We start from the raw sequence: 26713 nt of genomic DNA, 5'->3' as shown, positions 1-26713 counted from the left end.
TCCTGGTCAAATTCAGGAACCAAATATTTAGAGATGGATTGTGAGTGGTTTGGAAAGGAAGATGAAATTATTGAAAATAATGAGTTCCAAATGATTAAGTCTGGCTAAACTTACCTGATTTCCTTTGTTTTAGTCACTGAATGGTTTTTGTTATAGGAATACACTTGATGGAAAATATCCATATTTTGGTAAAATACTGGAAAAATAGAAAAAAACTTACTCCTATATCACAGCCGCCATCCATATGTTTGGAAGTTCACAGGGTGATGCCTAATTTAGAGTTCAGTCTATAGGGCAAGGAAATACAGCGGCTGAAGCTTGCCTTCCATTCTGCTCCCTCTGTCTGAACAGGATATGGATGTTGGCAGATGGTCTTTCCCACAGGCCAAGTCATGGTCTTGGTATATTAAAACTCATCCCTACACCTCCCTCGAGGATGGCAGACTGCCATCAAATGCTGTGTGCTCCAGAACACAACATCATGTGGTTGCCACCATAGCCAGATGCTTAGTAAGTGGTACTAAAATGCAGACAGTTGAAAAGATGCCTCTGCTTGCTGCTGAGGGCTTCATCTTGTCAAAAATCACTGCTTGCCCTAGAAATCCCAGAGAAAGATGGCAAAGCCAGGGCAGGGACTAAGCATCTGACCTACTGATAGCAGAGGGAAGGGGTGAGCTGAGAAGCCATGAGTCACACTCGCCTGAGCCATCAGCTGTGGAGATTCAAATTACCCTGAGGTCCATGTGGGCTCAATGTGGGGAGGGGGAAAGCAACAGGAAAAATCTAATTAAAAGCCCCAGAGCCAACCTAAACTCGACATCCTCCCAGGAACCACTGAAGGTCTCATGAGCCCTTCTCTCCGGGGTGTGGGTTCCAAGGCCCAGACTCAGGAGCAGCCCACCCTCTGCAGCTCTTCTCTGGTTCCTCAGGCCCCTGCCTCCTCAAGCAGCAGCAGTAACATGCCCTGGCCTGGTGGTTCGTCTGGCCTCTGTCACAGATGGTTAATTCTGTCATCCTTCCTTCCCTCCTTCCTTCCTTCTTTTCCTTTATTTTATTCAATTTTGGGGGTAGGGAAGGGAAACAGATGTCCAGCCATTTGGCCAACTGAACAATCTAAGTTGTGGCATATCTTTAAGTACTGCTAATAAAAAAGAATCCAAAGAATTACAGCCTCCTTTATGACAGGTATGATTAAACTACCTGGGCATGATTTGTCTCTATTATATAACAGAATGAGGGGGGAAAAAAAAAAGATTAAACCATCCTCATTATTACTTTTGGGTGAAAAAAAAAAACCTTTCCTTGCATACTGAAGACTATACCTCTGCTCAGAAAAAAATTTTCAATCCATTCATTGTTATGAACAATCAAGGAGCTGGCCACAAACAGAGCATTTACGAAAGAGTTAATAATTGTGTCTGAAAAGACGATCACTTACCCTAATGGGGACTAGAAATCTCTACCACCTGTCAAAACAGCTAAAGTGAAACATGGAACTGAGACAAAAGATTCTTCTGAGGACAGGTAGCCCACAGCAGGGCTCTTGGGTTAGGAGTCAGTGCTGAGCGTCACAAGGGAAGGGATATGAGCAGGGCTGTGGAAACACTGTCTTGTTCCAGCTTAGTGTATGCAGCAGGTTGATGCCTGCAGGCTTTATGAAAGAGCGCTCCAGGACATGGTGGTTCTTGCAATGGAGTCCAGCATGCTGTGGCTTACACTGAGTTCTTGGGGGTCTTGAAATTCTCCCTACCAGTATGCTTTCTTCAATAAGGAAGAAGGCAGTAGCAGAGCTGATACTCAAGAAGTTTCAAATACTCTGGGTTCTCCAAGGGAGGATGCCCCCCTCATCCATTACAAGTGAAGGAGGAGGCATGACTTGCTCATTTGGAAGTTTCCTCAGTTCTTTCCTACCTTCAGTTCAGTTCAGTTGCTCAGTTGTGTGTGACTCTTTGCGACCCCATGAATCACAGCACACCAGGCCTCCCTGTCCATCACAAACTCCCGGAGTTCACTGAGACTCACGTCCATCGAGTCAGTGATGTTATCCAGCCATCTCATCCTCTGTCGTCCCCTTCTCCTCCTGCACCCAATCCCTCCCAGAATCAGAGTCTTTTCCAATGAGTCAACTCTTCACATGAGGTGGCCAAAGTATCGGAGTTCCAGCTTTAGCATCATTCCTTCCAAAGAACACCCAGAACTGATCTCCTTTAGAATGGACTGGTTGGATCTCCTTGCAGTCCAAGGAACTCTCAAGAGTCTTCTCCAACACCACAATTCAAAAGTATCAATTCTTCGGTGCTCAGCTTTCTTCACAGTCCAACTCTCACATCCATACGTGACTACTGGAAAAACAATAGCCTTGACCAGACGGACCTTTGTTGGCAAAGTAATGTCTCTGCTTTTTAATGTGCTGTCTAGGTTGGTCATAACTTTCCTTCCAAGGAGTAAGTATCTTTTAATTTCATGGCTGCAATCACCATCTGCAGTGATTTTGGAGCCCCAAAAAACAAAGTCTGATACTGTTTCCACTGTTTCCCCATCTATTTCCCATGAAGTGATGGGACCAGATGCCATGATCTTAGTTTTCTGAATGTTAAGCTTTAAGCCAATTTTTTCACTCTCCTCTTTCACTTTCATCCCTCCCTTACTCCCCTGAAATACATGACCTGACCTCTCCCCACTTCCTCTCACTCTCTCTGCCTCCCTCCCTCTTTTACTTTGCCTTCAGGTATATACGATATCAGACATACTCCTAGTGTGCAACATTTCATATGAAAGAAACTAGAGCACTTGGAATTCAGAGAGTATTTTGGTTTGGGCTGGCTGATAAGTTGTTTTAATTAATCTGATTTTAGTAGTAATTTATTTCTAATTTCTTAGCCATCCATGGAATACAGGTTTAAGAAGACATAACACTACATCATCAACTCCATAAAAATTGAAACTAAGCCCACTTTCTTAGTGTTGCAGGAAAAGCCTGTACTAGAAGCCTGAGACCTAGTTTCTACTCCTGGTTCTGCAGCTACACAGTTATGCGAACTTGGATGAGTTATTTTGATATCTTGGCCACTTTTTTTTCCATCATTGATACTTATTTAACCTCTGAGGTCAGGGACCTCTCTGAAAATTTGATGAAAGTATAGACCCTCTTCCCAGGAACACATGAACACAGCACTTTCCACAGAATTTCAAGGTTTGGGGGCTCCCCGCAACAGCCCACCTAGGACTCTACCTGTGCAAGTGAATCCAGGGTCAGAAACTCATGGACAGGAGGACCGCTACAGCGTCTTTCAGCTCTAATGGGCTCAGCTTTGTGAATCTGCAAGCAAGAGACAGCCCTGAGGAATTTATTTGAGAAGAAAGAGGGAAAAGAAAAAAGAGGAGCAAAAGGAAAGGAAAAAAGAAAAAAGAGGAAAAAAGAGAGGCTCTAGTTCTAGTAACTCAAAAAATACTTAAAAATCCAGTTGTTGGATGAACACATGAATTAAATGCAATATAATTAAATTTTATGTTATAAAGGAAAATATAATGTAACATGTCAACTCATTTTAAAGTTATACCCTCTTGGGAACAATAAAATAACTCATAGTGAATAAAACAAAGAAAGGAAAATGAAAGAAAAAAGCATTTGCTGTCACTAAATGATATCTCAAAATGTGATTAAATACTTAAAATTCTATGATAATTGAATAAATCTTTACATTTTTTTAATCATCTGGTTTCTGTAACTTGACTCTTCAATCTTTTGGGAAAATAAACCTACACAGCAGATTTTTAGTTCTATAAGAACACATCACTACCCCCATTTTTTAAAATGCAATTTAAGCAACTCAGCAGAGATAGTCTAAGAGATTTAATTAACTTTAGATAAATGTCCTGAGCCAGTCCCCAGGCAGAATACGATCTCTTACAAACATTATGTCAACACCAAGCTAGAGAAGCCATGGGCTCAAGAGAGGTGGTACTGGATTCCAGTACTGGACACGGGGCACTAGGAAAGTCCCTTGCTCTATCTGGGGCTCAGCTGTTTCCTCTACAAAGTACAGGTGTTGGAGCTGATTATCTCTAGAATCTTCTCTTTATAATGAGTCTCTCTTCATCATACTCCCCAAAGCACTATCATAAATCAACCAAAGGGGCTAAAACCAGTTTTCTCCCCAATACAGGTCCTTGTGCATTTGTGGCTCTAAATATATAAAAGTCCAAATCGAGCAGGGAAAGTAATGTCAAATCTAACCTTATGAACATTCCCCAAACATGTTTTCTAACTGCTATAGGTTTTCCCAGAAAGTAGAGAAGCAAGGAGAGGGAAGAGGGTCTGTGCTTGTATTCTTGAATATTATCAACTAGTAATTATGAATTACTAATTTGCCCTGAACATTCTGCTTACCAGGGAAAAGTTAACTAGTTGCCTGCCTCTAAGAACTTGTAACCTAGAGTGAACAACAACAAATGAGGCAAACACAAATGTATGTATTTTACCAAGATTTATAGCAGAGATTGCACAACTAGAGGGGCCAGGCTGGTGATGTAAAAATGTAAAGCAAGTTGTGTCTGATGCAATAGGGAGCAGTGGGGACTGTGGAAAATGAAACATTGTGTTAGCCAAAATCAACATGTCAGCAGGTGAAACTGATGCACTGGTCAGATCCAGTTTGAAATCTGGATTTAAGGCTCAAGAGAAGTGAGACTTGAGGTTATCCAGCTAATTAAATGGAGAAGGCAATGGCATCCCACTCCAGTACTCTTGCCTGGAAAATCCCACGGATGGAGGAGCCTGGTGGGCTATAGTCCATGGGGTCGCGAAGAGTCGGACACGACTGAGAGACTTCACTTTCACTTTCATGCACTGGAGAAGGAAGTGGCAACCCACTCCAGTGTTCTTGCCTGGAGAATCCCAGGGACGGGGGAGCCTGGTGGGCTGCCGTCTATGGGGTAGCACAGAGTCAGACACAACTGACACGACTTAGCAGCAGCAGCAGCGGCAGCAGCAGCTAATTAAAGGCAGAACAAGAATTCCAATGTAGGCCTTTTCATTCTCAGACCAGTGTTTTCTCCACTTATACCACAGCTTCCTTTTGTCAAAAGTCAGAGCAAATTCCCTTCGCAATGGACGCTGGCATCATTCTCTCCCATAACTCCCATTGCTAATACCTCAGACCATGCTCCACACTCACCATCATCAGACTCTCCCTCTAAAATGCCACTTTTATAATGTCCCTTCCCTGCTCAAGAAGCCACCAGGCCCCACCTGTCTCTTCATGCCCCTGGGGACCTCTCTAATCAGGCCCTGCTTAACCCAAATCAAGGTGACTTATGCCAGGACAGGCAGAGTCTTGGTGCTCACTTAGCCTCATCATTTATTCACTACATTTCCCCCTCCTGGAAAGTTTTCCACACTCATTAGTCAAATCTTTTGAAAAAAAAAGAATCAATACCAGTCTCAGTTCTTTAAGATGTATGGGTGCTAAGTCGCTCAGTCACTCACTTCTTTGTGACCACATGGGCAGTAGTCCACCAGGCTCCTCTGCCCATGGGCTTCTCCAGGCAAGAATACTGGAGTGGGTTGCCACGTCCTTCTCCAGGGGATCTTCCCAACCCAGGTATCAAACCTGTGTCTCTTACATCTCCTGCACCAGCAGGCAAGTTCTTTACTACTAGCATCATCTGGGAAGCCCATTCTTTAAGATGAGGAACACACAAACGGGCTTCTTCAAATTCCTCCCACTTTCTCATCTTGACCCAAGATGATGCAAACCTTAAGGAGAGTCTTCCTTTTGTGACAGAATAACCAGGGAATCCATGAGAGGGGTAGGTGCTCAACTGCAGAGACATGTTATTCAGAAGCAGGGAGCAGCTGATCCTGTCGAGCATGTACTCATTTTTCTGACTCATATCAATGTTCTCTCGAGGACAGTGATGTCAGCCACAGATATGGGAATGTCCAGAAAGAGAAAAAGCAAGTAACGTGGTTGATGGATAGAGCATCCTCCCATCATCTGAATCTAGCACCTTTTTGTGGGTGCAGAGAGAAGGTTCTGGGAAGAAAACCCAAAGATGTTGAAAGAGAAGCAGTGCTGGGGTCATCATTTTTGACACCACTGGAGCAAGCAGGACGTGCTCCATGCGTTAACATCCAGAATGTCACACTGCTGTTACCCTCGAGGGTTATTCTCCTTTTTAATACTTCTATTTTATGATATTTCATTTCTCTAATTTTCAGGCTGGCTCAGGTGCAATAAATGAGATTCTAGGTCAGGGATAATTTTTACACATGATTAACAAGCTAAAAGAACAGTGCCTTTCCAAAAAAATGAATTGTTCACCTGAGGTAATTAGCCAGTGGTTCCTAGCTTCTAAATATCCTCATTATAACCCATCTCTTCCTGCCAAAATAGGACTCATTGTGGAATTTGGACCTTCAGGTGGGCACTATGCCCATTTGTGGGTTTTGGAATGAGCAGGGGTGCTGCTGCCTTTCATCTGCCATGAATGAGACTCAGTCGTCAGACTGAGGCTTTCATCAGCCAGCCCTGCTGGAAACCTTTCTGTGTGAGTGGGAGCCTGCCAGACATTCATATCAAAAATCCACAGGCTTTATTTAACTCTCCCTGGAAGGAGGTATAAAGGTTACAAAATAATGAGGAAGAGCTCTGTTGAGCAGGAACCCAAGAGTCACAACCTCTTTGTTAAAACTGACAAAAGAGGTGGGAGATAAACTCTATGAGGGACAGAATCTGGGCTATTTAACCTGCCGTAGGGGACGCTGGAAGGGAACAAAATCACAGGATTCATACATATGAAGGGATATTATAATAGGGGATACTGAGCAGCTGTTCCCGATTCCTCTGAGCACAGGTAAGAAATAGGCTTTAATAGCAGCAAAAGGCTTTGCAAGTATTTCAGTATGTTGGAAAGAATATATATGAAGACAGAAAATCTGAGTTCTAAATCTTTTCTGCCTTAGCTGGTTAACTAGCCTCGGTACTTCTGCTTTATGGGAAATTGGAACAGGATAGCCACCTCCCCACCTAATAATAATCGATGGCGCTAGTAGTAAAGAATCCACCTGCCAATGCAGGAGACATAAGAGACATGGGTTTGATCCTTGGATTGGGAAGATCCCCTGGAGGAGGGTATGGCAACCCACTCCAGTATTCTTGTCTGGAGAATCCCATGGACAGAGGAGCCTGGTGCATTAGAGTCCATAGGGTCACAAAGAGTTGGACACAACTGAAATAATTTAGCATGCACACAAAAAAGCAATGAGGGGCATTTAAATGCACAAAATTACATGTTAAAAGTGAAGCATGTACCTGTGGCTGATTCATGTTGATATATGGTAAAAACCATCACAATGTAGTAGTTATCCTCTAACTGGGCTTCCCTCGTGGCTCAGCTGGTAAGGAATCTGCCTGCAGTGTGGAAGACCTGGGTTTGATCCCTGGGATGGGAAGATCCCCTGGAGAAGGGAAAGGTTACCCAGTCCAGTATTCTGGCCTGGAAAATTCCATGGGCTGTTTAGTCCATGGGGTTGCAAAGAATCAGACACAACTGAGTGACTTTCGTTTCACTTCATTTATCCTTCAATTAGAATAAATAAATTAATTTTTAAAAGTAAAGTGTGTTAGCAAAATCTAAGGAATTACTTCAGCTTCGACAAAAAATAGATGAGGGGTTTGATGTTCTTTTCACCAGTCCTGCACTAATTTACCTGGTGACCTTATCAGGTAGAATCTAGTCAGCCCCGTAAATATGTCTATTTCTCAAGAACAAAAGAGATGGAGTATTTATGTGTGTGAGTGTATACACAGTGAGCTTGTAGACACAAAGGGTCTTGCTAGTGCCACTTTTTTTCTTTTTATTTTTTTATTGAAGGATAATTGCTTTACAGAATTTTGTGGTTTTCTGTCAAACCTCAACATGAATCGGCCATAGGTATACATATATCTCCTCCCTTTTGAACCCCCCTCCCATCTTCCTCCCCATCCCACCCCTCTAGGTTGATACAGAGCCCCTGTTTGAGTTTTCTGAGCCATACAGCAAATTCCCGTTGGCTATCTACTTTAGATATGGTAATGTAAGTTTCCATGTTACTCTTTCCCTACATCTCACCCTCTCTTCCCCTCTCCCCATGTCCATAAGTCTATTCTCTATGTCTGTTTCTTCGATGGCACCCCACTCCAATACTCTTGCCTGGAAAATGCCATGGACAGAGGAGCCTGGTAAGCTGCAGTCCATGGGGTCACTAAGAGTCGGGCATGACTGAGTGACTTCACTTTCATTTTTCACTTTCATGCATTGGAGAAGGAAATGGCAACCCACTCCAGTATTCTTGCCTGGAGAATCCCAGGGACGGGGGAGCCTGGTGGGCTGCTGTCTATGAGGTCGTATAGAGTCAGACATGACTGAAGCGACTTAGCAGCAGCAGCAGTTTCTTCACTGCCGCCCTGTTAATAAGTTCTTCAGTACCATTCTTCTAGGTTCCATATATATGTGTTAGAATATGATATTTATCTTTCTCTTTCTGATTCACTTCACTCTGTATAATAGGTTCTAGGTTCATCCACCTCATCAGAACTGACTCAAATGTGTTCCTTTTTAATGCTGAGTAATATTCCATTGTGTATATGTACCACAACTTCTTTATCCATCCATCTGTCGACAGACATCTACGTTGCTTCCACATTCTAGCTATTGTAAATAGTGCTGCAATGAACAATGGGATGTACGTGTCTTTTTCAATTTTGGTTTCCTCAGGGTACATGCTTAGGAGTGGGATTGCTGGGTCATATAGTGGTTTTATTCTTAGTTTTTTAAGGAGTTTCCATACCATTTTCCATAGTGGCTGTATCAATTTACATTCCCACAAACAGGGCAAGAGCATTCCCTTTTCTCCACACCCTCTCCTGGATATATTGTATGTAGACTTTTGGATGATGGCCATTCTGACTGGCGTGAGGTGATATCTCATCGTAGTTTTGATTTGCATTTCTCTAATAATGAGTGATGTTGAGCAACTTTTCATGTGTTTGTTAGCAATCTGTATGTCTTATTTGGAGAACTGTCTGTTTAGGTCTTTTCCCCACTTTTTGATTGGATTGTTTGTTTTTCTGGCATTGAGTTGTATGTGTTGCTTGTATATTTTAGAAATTAATCCTTTGTCAGTTGCTTCATTTGCTATTATTTTCTCCCATTCTGAGGGTTGTCTTTTCACCTTGCTTATAGTTTTCCTTTGCTGTGCAAAAGCTTTTAAGTTTATTCAGGTCCCACATGTTTACTTTTGTTTTTATTTCCATTACTCTAGGAGATGGGTCATAGAGGATCTTGCTTTGATTTATGTCGTCGAGTGTTCTGCCTACGTTTTCCTCTAAGAGTTTTAAAGTTTCTGGTCTTACATTCAGGTCTTTAATCCATTTTGAGTTTATCTTTGTGTATGGTGTTAGGAAGTATTCTGATTTCATTCTCTTACATGTAGCTGTCCACTTTTCCCAGCACCATTTATTGAAGAGGCTGTCTTTGCCCCATTGTATATTCTTGCCTCCTTTGTCAAAAATAAGGTTCCCATAGGTGCATAGGTTTATTTCTGGGCTTTCTGTCTTGTTCCATTGATCTATATTTCTGTTTTTGCACCAGTACCATACTGCCTTGATGATTGTAGCTTTGTAGTATAATCTGAAGTCAGGAAGGTTGATTCCTCCAGCTCCATCCTTCTTTCTCAAGATTGCTTTGGCTATTTGGGGTCTTTTATGTTTCCATATGAATTGTGAAAGTTTTTGTTCTAGTTCTGTTAAAAATGCCATTGGTAATTTGATAGGGATCGCATTGAATCTGTAGATTGCATTTGGTAGTATAGACATTTTCACAGTATTGATTCTTCCTACCCAGCAACATGGATTATCTCTCCATCTGTTTATGTCATCTTTGATTTCTTTCATTAGTGTCTTATAATTTTCTGTGCACAGTTCTTTTGTCTCCTTTGGTTCAGTTCAGTTGCTCAGTCATGCCCAACTCTTTGTGACCCCATGGACTGCATGCCAGGCCTCCCTGTCCATCACCAACTTCTGGAGTTTACTCAAAATCATGTCCATTGAGTCGATGATGCCATCCAACCATCTCATCCTCTGTCATCCCCTTCTCCTCCCACCTGAAATCTTTACCAGCATCAGGGTCTTTTCTAATGAGTCAGTTCTTCACATCAGGGGGCCAAAGTATTGGAGTTTCAGCTTCAGCATCAGTACTTCCAATGAATATTCAGGACTGGTTTACTTTAGGATGGACTGTTTGGATCTCCTTGCAGTCCAAGGGACTCTCAAGAGTCTTCCCCAACACCACAGTTCAAAAGCATCAATTCTTTGGTGCTCAGCTTTCTTTATACTCCAATTCTCACATCCATACATGACTACTGGAAAAACCATAGCTTTGACTAGATGGACATTTGTTGGCAAACTAATGTCTCTGCTTTTTAATAAGCTATCTAGGTTGGTCATAACTTTTCTTGCAAGGAGTAAGTGTCTTTTAATTTCACGGCTGCAGTCACCACCTGCAGTGATTTTGGAGCCCCCAAAAATAAAGTCTGTCACTGTTTCCACTGTTTCCCCATCTATTTCCCATGACGTGATGGGACCAGATGCCATGATCTTAGTTTTCTGAATGTCGAATTTTAAGCCAACTTTTTCAGTCTCCTCTTTCACTTTCATCAAGAGGCTCTTTAGTTCTTCTTTGCTTTCTGCCATAAGGGTGGTGTCATCTGCATATCTGAGGTTATTGATATCTCTCCTGGCAATCCTGATTTCAGTTTGTACTTCATCCAGTCCAGCATTTCTCATGATGTACTCTGCATATAAGTTAAATAAGCAGGGTGACAATATACAGCCTTGATGTACTCCTTTCCTGTTTTGGAACCAGTCTGTTGTTCCATGTCCAATTCTAACTGTTGCTTCTTGATGTGCATACAGATTTCTCAGGAGGCAGGTCAGGTGGTCTGGTATTCCCATTTCTTTAAGAATTTTCCACAGTTTGTTGTATTCTGCACAGTCAAAGACTTTGGCATAGTCAATAAAGCAGAAGCAGATGTTTTCCTGGAACTCTTTTGCTTTTTTGATGATCCAGTGGATGTTGGCAATTTGATCTGTGGTTCCTCTGCCTTTTCTAAATCCAGGTTGAACACCTGGAAGTTAATGGTTCACTTACTATTGAAGCCTGGCTTGGAGAATTGTGAGTGTTTTTTTGCTAGCATGTGAGATGAGTACAACTGTGCAGTAGTTTGAGCATTCTTTGGCATTGCCTTTCTTTGGGATTGGAATGAAAACTGACCTTTTCCAGTCCTGTGGCCACTGCTGAGTTTTCCAAATTTGCTGGCATATTGAGGGCAGCGCTTTCACGGCATCATCTTCTAGGATTTGAAATAGCTCAACTGGAATTCCATCACCTCCACTAGCTTTGTTCATAGTGATGCTACCTAAGGCCCACTTGACTTCCCATTCCAGGATGTCTGGCTCTAGTGAGTGATCACACCGTCATGATTATCTGGGTCATGAAGATCTTTTTTGTGTAGTTCTTCTGTGTATTCTTGCCACCTCTTCTTAATATCTTCTGCTTCTGTTAGGTCCATACCATTTCTGTCCTTTATTGAGCCCATCTTTGCATGAAATGTTCCCTTGGTATCTCTAATTTTCTTGAAGAGATCTCTAGTCTTTGTCATTCTATTGTTTTCCTCTATTTCTTTGCATTGATCACCGAGGATGGCTTTCTCATCTCTCCTTAGGTAAGTTTATTCCTAGATATTTAAATCTTTTTGTTGCAATGGTGAAGGTGATTGATTCCTTAATTTCTCTTTCTGATTTTTCATTGTTAGTATATAGAAATGCAAATGACCTCTGTGTATTGATTTTGTATCCTACAACTTTGTTAAACTCACTGATTAACTCTATTAATTTTATGATATCATCTTTAGGGTTTTCTATGTACAGTATCATGTCATCTGCAAACAGTGAGAGCTTTACTTCTCCTTTTCCGATCTGGATTCCTTTTATTTCTTTTTCTTCTCTAATTACTATAGCTAGGACTTCCAAAACTATGTTGAATAATAGTGGTGAAAGTGGACACCCTTGTCTTGTTCCTGATCTTAGAGGGAATGCTTTCAGTTTTTCCATTGAGAATAGTGTTTGCTTTAGGCTTATCATAAATGTCACTTTTTAAATTCTCTTTTAGAGGCTGATTTAGGTCTAAAATCAAAGTAACATCATAAGAAATGCTGAGTTATATAACAGAATAACTTGGCTTATGGGTCTTATTACTGAATACTGATGTCCAGGATTTCTTATTATGTGTTTCACAGTTTTTCCTAAAACCATCAAAATAAAATATTCCAGAAGCTGACATTACTTTAGAAAACTCACAAGAGCCCATGGGAAAACTATGGGCTTTAATAATAAAATAGTATATTATACAATTAATGTATAGCTGTAGGTTTTATATATACAAACAAAAACCAATTGGAATGGAAAAGAATGCCCCATTTGTGATATCAAAATATGAAATAAAATTCTTAGGTACAAACTTAAAAAGATATGCCCAAAAACTATATGAGTAAAACTACAAAGCATTCTTTTAAGTCTCAAAAGTAGACATGAAAGAAAAAAGAGATATATTATGTTTTGGCATATCAGTTATCATGAAGGTAATATATAAATTTAACACAATCCCAATATAAAATTTCATCAATTTTTTTTCTGGCATACAGCAATTTACAGGAAGTTTCATTTGGAAGGACAAATAATAATAGCCATGAAAATCTCTTTAAAAAAGAAAAACAATGGAGGAATATAGGGAACTAGCTTATTTAAAATAAAATAACTATAAATGAAAACACTATGGCATTGGCACATGACTAGAGAATCAGTGGAACAGAATAGAGAATTCAAGCATAGACCCGATTGCACACGGAAATTTAGTATAAAGAAGGTTTCTCAAATTGGTGGGAAAAGATAGTAAATGCTGAAAATATAAATGGCTAGCTATATTGAAAAAATTAAATTGGATCCATTTCTCACACCATATATTATATAAAATCCAAATGGGTTAGTGATTTAAATTTAAATTAGTGATTTTAAATGCAATAAATAAATATTATCCAACTACCAAAAATAGGAAAACATAAAGCTCTACAAATACCATACGAAAATACAGGTAAATTGCTCTAGAATTAGAATGAGGGAAATTTTTTTTGTCACTATGGCTCAATATCCAGAAGTAAGAGAAAAGATTAATAAATCTGATAGCAATCAAAAATATTTGAATAAGTCACAGCACCATGAACGAAGTAACATACCAAATGATGAACTAGGGCAAAACAGTTTGCAAATAATCACAAAGTGTTCAGGCTTCCCTGGTGGCTCAGACAGTAAAGCGTCTGCCTGCAGTGTGGGAGACCTGGGTTCGATTCCTGGGTCGGGAAGATTCCCTGGAGAAGGAAATGGCAATCCACTCCAGCACTCTTGCCTGGAAAATCCCATGGATGGAGGAGCCTGATAGGCTACAGTCCATGGGATCTCTAACATATAAAGAGCTTCTAAGAATACAAGAATAAGGCCCAAAATTCCTGTAAGAAAAAATAGGCACGATGATATCAATATAATGGTCAGAGTAAGAAACTGCAGAAGACCACCCCTCTATAGAAGCAACTAAAACTCTGGCAAAAACTGTCAGAATCAAACTTTTTTTTGGAACACTGGAGACAAACCAAAAGCTTGTTGCAACTTTGGAAGCACTGATCAGCATAAAGGGCTGAATCTCAGTAAGAACACCGACCTTTGTGGCATTTTCGTCCCATCACCTGTTGCTCAGCTTAAGAGTAGCCTTGAAAGAAACAGCTCCCTTTCCCAGTAACAGAGCTGATACCAGAGGGAGCAGAACAGACCTCATTTGGAGAGTTATCCTTGGTTGATCTGCCCAGTGACTCCATGGAAGACAAGCTCAAAAGGCATGTTTTTTCTCACCTGGAACTCAGCCAGAACTATGACCACTACCCAGGGGTGTTTGTCAAAAACACTTACAGGCAAATACTTTAATAGGTACTGTATGCAGCAATGGGTAACGGTTATTAAAAAAAAACAAAACAATAGATGAACTAAAAAACTTGGAGGAAAGGCTGGGAAATGATACACATTGGGGAATAAAGACTTTGCAAGGCTCCAACACATTCCTGATCATCTAGAAGGTCTTACACATAAACAGGACTGTGTACATGCTCAGGAAAAACCTTAGAAGGCTTTACATTCTCAGTTCTGGCTGACCTTGACTCTGCACAAATGGGAAATGAACACTAAGGCAGAGCTGTTAACTGCCTGGCTGAGTACTGGAAGTGTGCCCCAACATAGAGAGCCCATGTGCAAAAAACGGGGAGCTACTTTGTTCCTAAACATTTAAGGAAATCCATATCCAAGCATTAACTGACCACTGCACTAACAGAAACTTCAGTGGTCACAAATGACCAAAAGATGCACTTTCTAAAACTGGTTCAGAAAAGTCACTAGGAAGTCAACAACTAAAACAAGTAGAAACAACAAACCTGAAGGAAGATAGGGAATCTTATTTCTAGAGCCACCACATTCTAGTATTCAAAATGCTGTTCCCATTTAAAAATTACGGGCATGGAAAGAAACAAGAAAATGTGGTCCATCAGTTAAGTTCAGTTCAGTCGCTCAGTCGTGTCCGACTCTTTGCGACCCCAGGAATCGCAGCACGCCAGGCCTCCCTGTCCATCACCAACTCCCAGAGTTCACTCAGACTCACGTCCATCGAGTCAGTGATGCCATCCAGTCATCTCATCCTCTGTCGTCCCCTTCTCCTCCTGCCCCCAATCCCTCCCAGAATCAGAGTCTTTTCCAATGAGTCAACTCTTTGCATGAGGTGGCCAAAGTACTGGAGTTTCAGGGTCAGCATCATTCCCTACAAAGAAATCACAGGGCTGATCTCCTTCAGAATGGACTGGGTGGATCTCCTTGCAGTCCAAGGGACTCTCAAGAGTCTTCTCCAACACCACAGTTCAAAAGCATCAATTCTTCGGCACTCAGCCTTCTTCACAGTCCAACTCTCACATCCATACATGACCACAGGAAAAACCATAGCCTTGACTAGACGGACCTTTGTTGGCAAAGTAATGTCTCTGCTTTTCAATATGCTATCAAGGTTGGTCATAACTTTCCTTCCAAGGAGTAAGCATCTTTTAATTTCATGGCTTCAGTCACCATCTGTAGTGATTTTGGAGCCCAGAAAAATAAAGTCTGACACTGTTTCCACTGTTTCCCCATCTATTTCCCATGAAGTGATGGGACCAGATGCCATAACCTTCATTTTCTGAATGTTGAGCTTTAAGCCAACTTTTTCACTCTCCACTTTCACTTTCATCAAGAGGCTTTTTAGTTCCTCTTCACTTTCTGCCATAAGGGTGGTGTCATCTGCATATCTGAGGTTATTGATATTTCTCCCGGCAATCTTGATTCCAGCTTGTGTTTCTTCCAGTCCAGCGTTTCTCATGATGTACTCTGCATATAAGTTAAATAAGCAGGGTGACAATATACAGCCTTGACATACTCCTTTTCCTATTTGGAATCAGTTTGTTTTTCCATGTCCAGTTCTAACTGTTGCTTTCTGACCTGTGTACAGATTTCTCAAGAGGCAGATCAGGTGGTCTGGTATTCCCATCTCTTGAAGAATTTTCCACAGTTGATTGTGATCCACACAGTCAAAGGCTTTGGCATAGTCAATAAAGCAGAAATAGATGTTTTTCTGGAACTCTCTTGTTTTTTCCATGATCCAGCGGATGTTGGCAATTTGATCCCTGGTTCCTCTGCCTTTTCTAAAACCAGCTTGAACGTCTGGAAGTTCATGGTTCACGTATTGCTGAAGCCTGGCTTGGAGAATTTTGAGCATTACTTTACTAGCATGTGAGATGAGCGGAATTGTGCGGTAGTTTGAGCATTCTTTAGCATTGCCTTTCTTTGGGATTGGAATGAAAACGGACCTTTTCCAGTCCTGTGGCCACTGCTGAGTTCTCCAAATTTGCTGGCATATTGAGTGCAGCACTTTCACAGCATCATCTTTCAGGATTTGAAAGAGCTCAACTGGAATTCCATCACCTCCACTAGCTTTGTTCGTAGTGATGCTTTCCAAGGCCCACTGGACTTCACATTCCAGGAAGTCTGGCTCTAGGTCAGTGATCACACCATTGTGATTATCTGGGTCATGAAGACCTTTTTTGTGTAGTTCTTCTGTGTATTCTTGCCACCTCTTCTTAATATCTTCTGCTTCTTTAGGTCCATACCATTTCTGTCCTTTATCGAGCCCATCTTTGCATGAAATGTTCCCTTGGTATCTCTAATTTTCTTGAAGAGATCTCTAGTCTTTCCATTCTGTTGTTTTCCTCTATTTCTTTGCATTGACCACTGAGGAAGGCTTTCTTATCTCTTCTTGCCATTCTTTGGAATTCTGCATTCAGATGCTTATATTTTTCCTTTTCTCCTTTGCTTTTCGCTTCTCTTCTTTTCACAGCTATTTGTAAGGCCTCCCCAGACAGCCATTTTGCTTTTCTGCATTTCTTTTCCATGGGGATGGTCTTGATCCCTGTCTCCTGTACAATGTCACGAACCTCATTCCATAGTTCATCAGGCACTCTATCTATCAGATCTAGGCCCTTAAATCTATTTTTCACTTCCACACACAGCAGGAAAGAAATAATCAATAGAAAATGTCCCGGAGGTAACCCGGACATTGAGATACTAGAAAAACAGTTTGAATCAGCTATTTTAAATATGTTCAAATTTCTAAAGGAAATCATGCCTAAAGAATGAAAGGAAATCAAGAGAACAATGTCTCACCACGAGAATATCAAAAAAGAGAGAAATTATTAAAAGGAACCAAATAGAAACTCTGGAGTTGAAATGTACAATGAGTGAAATTAAAAGTTTACTACAGGAGCTCAAAAACAAATTACTGCAGACAAAAGAAAGAACCAGCAACCCTGAAGGTTAGGTCAGCTGAGATTATCTAATGAGAGAAACAGAAAAGAAAAAAGAATGAAGGAAAATGAAAGAATCTAAGGAACCTGTTGAACTCCATCAATCATCCCAATACACATAATGGGAGTCCCAAAAGGAAGAAGAAATAGAAAGGAAAAGAAAGAATATTCAAAGAAATAATGGCAAAAATAATTCATAATTCTCTCCAAAATTTCTTAGTATCAAGCAAAATATTTTCATTAAAAGCCCTTTGTTACTTAAAAAGATTCAGTCTGTTAGTCACTCAGTCTTGTCCAACTCTGCGACCCCATGGACTGAAGCCCGCCAGGCTCCTCTGTCCGTGGGATTTTCCAGGCAAGAATACTGGAGTGGGTTGCTGTTTCCTTCTCCAGGGGATATTCCCAACCCAGGGATCAAACCCAGGACTTCCACATCACAGGCAGATTCTTTACTGTCTGAGCCACCAGGGAAAGTGAAAGTGAAAGTCACTCAGTTGCGTCTGACTCTTTGTGATCCCATGGACTATTACAGTCCATGGAATTCTCCAAGCCAGAATACCGGAGTGAGTAGCCTTTCCCTTCTCCAGGGGATCTTCCCAACCCAGGGATCAAACTCAGGTCTCCTGCATTGCAGGCGGATTCTTTATCAGCTGAGACACAAGGGAAGCCCAATTAAAAAGATTAATTGTGACTATTTCTTCACATTCAGGAAATGTATGTTTAGGAAGAAGTCAGCAAAGAATTATTACTTTGCAAAAACCACATTGGAACCTGAGCCTTTTCTTCTAGAGATAAGTGTAGAATCACTGCCAATTGCTCATTAAGCTGCTTCCTTTTGGCATCATCTTCTGTTCTTGCTGACAAAAAAAACTCCTGCCATGCCTCAAACTGGTGTGGAAAAATACCACCAGAATTCAGCTCTCAGAGTGAATGGTTTAGCTGATCACCAAAGCATAATATCAACAAAGACAGAAATGAAACCAGGGGCTGTTTCTACATGACATTAAAACAAATGGCTGAGTACATCAGTCTAAGGACTTTTATCAATTTCATGAAACCTACAGGGATTTTCACTGTACTGATTTCTTCTCTGAACTGATAGAGCTGTTAAGGGACTTGGTATCATGTGGCTGTAGCAAGAATGCACATTTATTAAGGATTTCAAACTGTTGGTCGTATGATTCAGGTTCCTATCTCAGTTCTTAAAAAATCAGCTCAAGGAGACCTGGCATCAATTCACATCCAAAGAACTGCCAGAGTTAGCACAATGGTAGGAGGTGAAACTGAGCAGATACCACAGTGTGAAGAACAGCTTTGCTGGTTCCAGTCTCTTCTTTCTGTGTCTGCAGAAGTCCTGCTTCCAGACATGAGGAGTCATGCTCCAGATGCCTTGTCTTGTCTATTTTGAATAGGTTTCCTGAGCGTTCTTTTACAATCACAAATCTTTCTAACCCCTTCTAATTCATCATTAGACCCTTTCTCCAGGAATAGGGTTGATTTTTGCAGGAAAGACTGAACACATAAACTAAAAAATCACACAAACCCTAAAGCTGAACATTTTTTTCCATTTTGGATGAACACTTCTTTGTTTTATTGCTACTGTGTTCCTGTTAGTTGGAGTAGCCCTCATAGTCAACAGAGTCTGAAATGCAGTACTTGGGTGCACTCTCAAAAATGACAGAATGATCTCAGTTCATTTCCAAGGCAAACCATTCAACATCACAGTAATCCAAGTTCCTGTTAGTTTCTCTTAAAAACCCTTTTTAAAATTTTATGATGCCTGGAAAATCCTAGAATTAGGCAGGGGCACGAGTATGCAACCAAGGTAGGTTTGAATCCCACCTGACTCCTGAGTGTACCCACGAACAGGGGGCTCCCCTGCATCACTGGGTTACTCCATGATACAGTAATTGTCTATTTACCTGTCTAACTGTGTGAAAATGAGCAACTAAACCTCACCGTGTCTTTATTTTCTGACCTGTAAAGTAAGGAATAATAAAAAATATTTCCCTCATGATATTGAGAAATGGTACCTACTAAGCATTCTGTATTTTCTGCTATTATTATTATTACTATCATTATCATTAGGCTGTGAGCACCTTGAATAGGAGCCTTTGGTCTAATTCTCCATGTCATGGTACCTGGCACATACTAGCTGCTCAATAAATATTGGGTGGGTGACTGAATGAATAGAGAGACCACTATTTAAATGAGCAAGCAGCTGTGAGAACAAGAATGCAATGCACAGTCCCACTGAATTTGGGGTTGGGACTTGCTAGATCTTTCTGACAGCTTCGCTGGTGCTTCTATGTCCAGTGCAAAAGGAGTGGGTGTGAATAGGAACTGGGCTGATGGTGGGACTCCATGTTTTATCTGTTGATGTCGTTTATTAAAACAATGTATTCATCTGTATATTTGATGCTGAAAGAGTGATGATGGCTGCCCAGCCACCGAGAGACTTGGCACCTGGAGACACAGGAGAGATCCCAGGCACCCAAAGAGGGTTCTGGAAGTAATAGTACCGTAACTGAAGCCACAGCTACTGATCATGTTGCCATGAAGGATTTCTTCAGAAAGATGTCAGAAGCCACTGGGGACCAGGGAAGAAACTGGGAGTCACACAACCAGAGACAGGTAGGAAGCCCACTGTGCTTCAGACTCCAGGCCTCTGTGCCTCGTAACCACTGACTTTTTGGTAGTGGGTGGAGATTATGAGGGTTTCAGTGTCTTCTGAGGAGACAGAATGGTGGGGATCTGGGCCAGCCCACTCACAGAGAGTCAGACTCTTGGTGAAGGATATGGGTCCCTGCCTCTCTCCTTTTTTACTCCATTGTAGGTGAGGGAAATTTCCAAATTACCAATCACTATTTAATTCCTTCCTTGCTTGTTTTTTTTTTCCCCCTTAGGGATTAAAATGATGGTAATACTTTAAAGCATAAATCATGAAAGTTCATCATAAGATATTTATTCATTTTTTGCTAGAAGCTTACTCAGTAAGCCTGGGCAAGTTATTGAACCTGGTCTTCGTCTAATGTGGTTTTCCCATCTATGAACTCAGGCTCCCTTCTCATTAAATATGGATAGTGTTGATCTCTACCTGCTGACTCTCCCCTTTGTGCTGGTGTTTTATATTCATGGAAGCTCAGCAAGGAACAAAATATAGAATTCAGTACAGAGCTTCTGTCCATTGGGTTTTCATTCAAAATTCAACAAGTAGACAGAACTCCCTGCATAAGAAAAGGATGAGGTGACTAAGGGAAGACAAGGAATGATGCTTGGATGTGGGCTGCCAGACCTCTGAGGGCTAAAGGAGGATCTTTTCAAAGAAAGTGTGTCTGGAGATGTGAACAGTGTATGTCAAGGTCATACTGAGTGAGTCTTGCAACCCCCAACGTCAGTTGAGTCTGAGCTATGCAAACACAATGAACTCCCATTTGCCTGGAATCAGACTTGCATCTCTGTGCTTGTCTGTATGAGATGGGGACAATTGGGTACTATACAAATGTATATGTTAATTTATCCAAAAAGCAAGAAACTCAACAGCATAATATCTAGAACCTCCTGTGTGAAGATGATGCTGATATTGTCAGAAAGTACAAAGATGACTATGCAAGCTCTGTGCCCTCACAGAATTGACCATATCATTGATGAAACAGATCGGGTGAAAACAGGAGACAAACTTGAGCAGTAGTAGAAGATAGATTTTAAGGACTGGTATCAACTGAAAGGATTGAAGCAATTAAGGAAAGAAAGATGTGATATGTTCTTGGAAGGTTTTGCAGCAAGGTGGAGTTGTGACTGGACCTTGAACCTTGCATTGAATTTGAGTCAGTGGAGAGGAAAACGAGAAGGAATGGCCTACAGGAGCCAGCACCCATTGTCTTGTGAGAAGTTGTTCTTACATTTTTCAGGAATAATATTTACCAGTTGCTAAAGCAGCCATTCGGAGAAGGCAATGGCACCCCACTCCAGTACTCTTGCCTGGAGAATCCCATGGACGGAGGAGCCTGGTAGGCTGCAGTCCATGGGGCTGCTAAGAGTCGGACATGACTGAGCAACTTCACTTTCACTTTTCACTTTCATGCATTGGAGAAGGCAATGGCAACCCACTCCAGTGTTCTTGCCTGGAGAATCCCAGGGACGGGGGAGCCTGGTAGGCTACCGTCTATGGGGTCACACAGAGTCGGACACAACTGAAGTGACTTAACGTAACGTAACGTAAAGCAGCCATTATTAAAAATTAAAATATACAAGCTTACAACTAACTAAATTATATTGTATTTATAAATTAATTTATATGTATACTATATGAGTACATGTTAACTCGTTTCAGTCATGTCCAACTCTTTGCAACCCTATGGACTGTAGCCCACCAGGTTCTTCTGTTCATGGGATTATCCAGGCAAGAATACTGGAGTGCGTTGCCATTTCCTACTTCAGGGGATCGTCCTGACCTGCCTCTCTGATGTCTCCTGCGTTGGCAGGCAGGTTCTTTACCACTAGCGCCACCTGGGAAGCCCTGTATAATTTAGCATTATACAGTATTATAAATACTGTACTAAATAAATAAATACTAAATTAATACTCTAAATAAATTCTCAGAACTCATCACTTCCTAATTATTTTACTGCACCTTACTATTATTTATGCTACATCTACTGCATCTGTAAAGCAGCAATGCTGTGTAATAACATGCTCCTGAACACACTGTCCCAACTGCTTGCTGAGAGCACGTACATAAAAGAGGTCTGCAACTGCTATAAATCACTTCAGTTCAGTTCAGTCGCTCAGTCATGTCTGACTCTTTGCGACCCCTTGAACTGCAGTATGCCAGGCCTCCCTGTCCATCACCAACTCCCAGAGTCCACCCAAACCTATGTGCATTGTGTCAGTGATGCCATCCAACCATCTCAGCCTCTGTCGTCCCCTTCTCCTCCTGCCCTCAATCTTTCCCAGGATCAGGGTCTTTTCAAATGAGTCAATTCTTCACATCAGGTGGCCAAAGTATTGGAGTTTCAGCTTCAACATCAGTCCCTCCAATGAACACCCAGGACTGATCTCCCTTAGGATGGACTGGTTGGATCTCCTCGAAGTCCAAGGGACTCTCAGGAGTCTTCTCTAACACCACAGTTCAAAAGCATCAATTCTTCAGCGCTCAGCTTTCTTTATAGTCCAACTCTCACATCCATACATGACTACAGGAAAAACCATAGCCTTGACTAGACGGACCTTTGTTGACAAAGTAATGTCTCTGCTTTTCAATATGCTGTCTAGGTTGGTCATAACTTTCCTTCCAAGGAGCAAGCGTCTTAATTTCATGGCTGCAATCATCATCTGCAGTGATTTTGGAGCCCAGAAAAATAAAGTCAGCCACTGTTTCCCCATCTATTTCCATGAAGTGATGGGACCGGACGCCATGATCTTAGTTTTCTGAATGTTGAGCTTTAAGCCAACTTTTTCACTCTCCACTTTCACTTTCATCAAGAGGCTCTTTAGTTCCTCTTCACTTTCTGCCATAAAGGTCGTGTCATCTGCATATCTGAGGTTATTGATATTTCTCCCAGCAATCTTGACTCCAGCTTGTGCTTCTTCCAGCCCAGCGTTTCTCATGATGTACTCTGCATATAAGTTAAATAAGCAGGGTGACAATATACAGCCTTGACATACTCCTTTTCCTATTTGGAAACAGTCTGTTGTTCCATGACCAGTTCCTACTGTTTCTTCCTGACCTGTATACAGGTTTCTCAAGACGCAGGTCAGGTGGTCTGGTATTCCCATCTCTTTCAGAATTTTCCACAGTTGATTGTGATCCACACAGTCAAAGGCTTTGGCATAGTCAATAAAGCAGAAATAGATGTTTTTCTGGAACTCTCTTGCTTTTTTGATGATCCAGCGGATGTTGGCAATTTGATCCCTGGTTCCTCTGCCTTTTCTAAAACAAGCTTGAACATCTGGAAGTTCACGGTTCATGTATTGCTGAAGCCTGGCTTGGAGAATTTTGAGCATTACTTTACTAGCATGTGAGATGAGTGCAATTGTGTGGTAGTTTGAGCATTCTTTGGAATTGCCCTTCTTTGGGATTGGAATGAAAACTGATCTTTTCCAGTCCTGTGGCCACTGCTGAGTTTTCCAAATTTGCTGACATATTGAGTGCAGCACTTTCACAGCATCATCTTTTAGAATTTGAAATAGCTCAACTGGAATTCCATTGCCTCCACTAGCTTTGTTCGTAGTGATGCTTCCTAAGGCCCACCTGACTTCACATTCCAGGATGTCTGGCTCTAGGTAAGTGGGAGTGATCACACCTTTTTGATTATCTGCGTCATGAAGATCTTTTTTGTACAGTTCTTCTGTGTATTCTTGCCACCTCTTCTTAGTATCTTCTGCTTCTGTTAGGTCCATACCATTTCTGTCCTTTATCGAGCCCATCTTTGCATGAAATATTCCCTTGGTATCTCTAATATTCTTGAAGAGATCTCTCATCTTTCCCATTCTATTGTTTTCCTCTATTTCTTTGCTTTGATTGCTGAGGAAGGCTTTCTTACTTCTCCTTGCTATTCTTTGGAACTCTGCATTCAAATGGGTATATCTTTCCTTTTCTCCTTTGCTTTTCACTTCTCTCCTTTTCACAGCTATTTGTAAGGCCTCCTCAGACAGCCATTTTGCTTTTGCTATAAATCATGGCGTGGTCTATTGTTCTGTTGGTTGTTTATACTTCAGTAATAGAAAAATATTAATAATGCAGATTAAACTTTAAAATATATCGTGTTGGCAGTTGTTACAGTGTCAATGACACCCAAAATATTGAAGGAATCTTGAACAAGGAAGATTCTTTCTCATCCCTGGGAAGACACCAATCCTGCCCATACCTAAATCTTGGACTTTCAGCCTCCAGAGTTCTGAATCAATAAAATTTTGTGTTCAAGCCACCTTGGTTTGTGGTATTTTATTACAGCAGCCCTAGCAAACTAATACACCTCCCAAGTCAGCTTCTTGATCTGACTCCTGCCTGTCTCTCTAGCCACCTCCTACCTTCCACTCCTCAGGCTTTACAATCCAGCCATGTCCATCTGCTTCAAACCCCCCAAATGTGCTATGTTCGTTCATGCCTCTGGGCTTGTGCCGAGATTGCTCTGTCTACCTGAAATATCCACGCCCCTGCGCACTTCCCCCTGGGGGACCAGTGAGCCTAGAAGGTTCAGCTCAGTCTCCCTTTTCTGTTTCCCTCGTCACCGCACCCTTCTGCCTCCCAGCCAGACTCCCACAGAATCCACCACTCCTCCTCAGACGTGTCTCATCTATTGTTTGTCTCAGTCTGGTCTCTTACTCCAGCCACTGCCCCCAGCAACTAGCCCCAGGCCGCACTTCAACCAACTTCACATACGTGTGACATGACAGCACCTCTCCTCAGCCTGCCTGCTTGCCTCTCACTTCCTGGCCCAGGCCTTCTCTGATGCCAAGATTGGAACATCCACAGAAACCCACTGGACACACCCATGGGCCAATCCGATGACATGCAGGGGAAGTAACCCCTCAGAGACTACTCACGGATAAAGTTTCCCCTCTGTCCATGTGCAGGCAGTTCTGACTCACATTTCATAAAGCTCCTCAGAAGTTCCAGCAGATTGACCACCAGTGGATGGAACAGGGGCCAACTCCGAAGGCATCCATGTATTCTTCTTCTTTCCTCCTTCCCTGTTTTACTCCCTGTCCCTCCCCTACTTCTGATCCCTGGAATCAAGTAAGACACTGTGTTTATTTTGTATTGTGTTGGATGAAACTACATGAAAGTGCCAATATTGATCATTCTTGGCCCACAAAAATGCCAGTTTCATATGATCTAATGATTATTTGTTTGCTCTTTTCCAACAGAATGTAAACCTCTTCTTCCTCCATTTATTTATTTATTTTAATTGAAGCATAGTTGATAGAATGTAAGCTTCTTGGAGCTTCCCAGGCGGCACAAGTTGGTAAAGAACCTGCCTGCCAACGTAGGAGATTAAGAGACTCAGGTTCGATTCCTGGATCAGGAAAATCCCCTGGAGGAGTGCATGGCAACCCATTCCAGTGTTCTTGCCTGAAGAATCCCATGGACAGAAGAGCCTGGTGGGCTACAGTCCATAGGGTCACAAAGAGTCAGACACAACTGAAGCGACTTAGCAGGCATCATGCACGCAAGCTTCTTGAGGTCAGGAGCAGCATCATTCATTTCTCATTCCTGGCATCAGCAAGGCTGGTACTTAGCAGTCCCTCAACAAACAGCGGATGAGTATAGAATGATCTTCTCAGGGCAGATAAGGAAAAGATAAGGGAAGAATTCTTCTGTAAATATTAGGACCTCACATTCTACCCAAAAAGTCAATATGAATTCGAGATTTAAATATGGAAAAGAAATAATTTTTTAAATACAAAGAAAATAGTTTATAGCCCACCGTGGAGGCAGTTCTACAAACCAGATTTCCAGTGCAGAGTGGGAAGGGCTCCCCCAGCAGAAGCGTGGGTGTTCAAGCAGCACGTAAGGCAAACCTGGGGGCTCCCGGGGGAGTGACATCAAGCTAAGTTCTGAGAGACAAACAGAAGTTAGGCAGGAGAGGGGCTAGTGAGGAGTGTTCCAGGCAGAGGGAAGAGCCTGTGCAAAGGCATGGAGGTGAGAGAATCAACTGGAAGCAACCAAAGCAATTGTCTTAAAGCTCTCCATGGAGACACTAAGCTTTGGCTTTGGAGAAGGCACGCCAAGTCTCAAACAAATGGCAGCTGTGTTTCTTGGGGCAGAAGCTCAGAGTTAGACTTGGAGTCAGTGCTGTCATCTTGGGGGTGAAGTGGGATCTCCCTGTGGGGCCAAATGGTTGCTGAATCCTAGGGGGAAGTGTAGCCTTGGTCTGTACACTGGAACCAGCTTTGACAAGTAAACATGAAAACTGGCCTGGTCCTCTCATGACGGGGCATCCTGATCCCAGGATTGGATCATGGACCAAATACACATTGATAAGTCTTGAATATGACTTGACCTTTAAAAGGAACAAAAATGAATCATCTGTAGAGATGTGGATGGACCTAGAGACTGCTTTACAGAGTGAAGTCAGTCAGAAAGAGAAAAACAAATATTGGATATTAACACATATATATGGAATCTAGAAATATGGTACAGATGAAACTATTTGCAAGGTAGGAATAAAGATACAGACATAGAGAAGAGACTTGTGGGCAGCAGGGGCAGGGGAAGGTGGGACAGGCTGGGAGAGCACCACCACGTGTGAAGCAGATGCTGGTGGGAAGCTGCTGTGCAACACGGGGAACTCAGCTCAGTGCTCCGTGACGACCTAGAGAGGCGGGATGGAGAATGCAGGTGGACGGGGGCTCAGGAGGAAGGGGCCAGATGTATGCTAATAGCTAATTCACATTGTTGTACAGCAGAAACTAGCACAGCATTATAAAGCAGTCATACTGCAATTAAAACCATGACAACAACACTGTCCATCCTCTTTTAACAGCTTGTGAAAAAGCTGCCTAGTAAGTCACCCCACTGTGGCCCTGGAGTGTTTGAATTGCCATGATTCAGCGTGACTGAGAACCAGGATCCAACACAGGACCAGAAAACAGGGAATAATGCAGGCTGGCTATTTTTCAGTCTAGAGTTAATTGGAGACTATGGGTGCTATATTTTATGGTCTGTAACAATCAAACTCTTTTCCT

General features: G+C 41.9%; 1 long non-coding RNA gene across 2 annotated transcripts in view; it reads right to left on the bottom strand.

Moving 5' to 3' along the window:
• Positions 1-11431: 11431 nt before the first annotated feature.
• The window catches only part of LOC147350461 (uncharacterized), a 49849-nt gene continuing 34567 nt past the window's right edge, over positions 11432-26713 (bottom strand). For both annotated transcript variants that reach the window (XR_015148925.1, XR_015148926.1), the window contains exon 3: positions 11432-13603. This is a non-coding gene — a long non-coding RNA (uncharacterized LOC147350461). The remainder of the gene's footprint in view (positions 13604-26713) is intronic.

Source organism: Bos grunniens, chromosome 20 (genome assembly GCF_055505025.1).
Source record: "Bos grunniens cultivar Pamir isolate PY7600 chromosome 20, Bosgru_T2T1.0, whole genome shotgun sequence".
NCBI classification, from domain to species: domain Eukaryota; kingdom Metazoa; phylum Chordata; class Mammalia; order Artiodactyla; family Bovidae; genus Bos; species Bos grunniens.
This window is presented reverse-complemented; position numbering and strand designations above follow the sequence as displayed.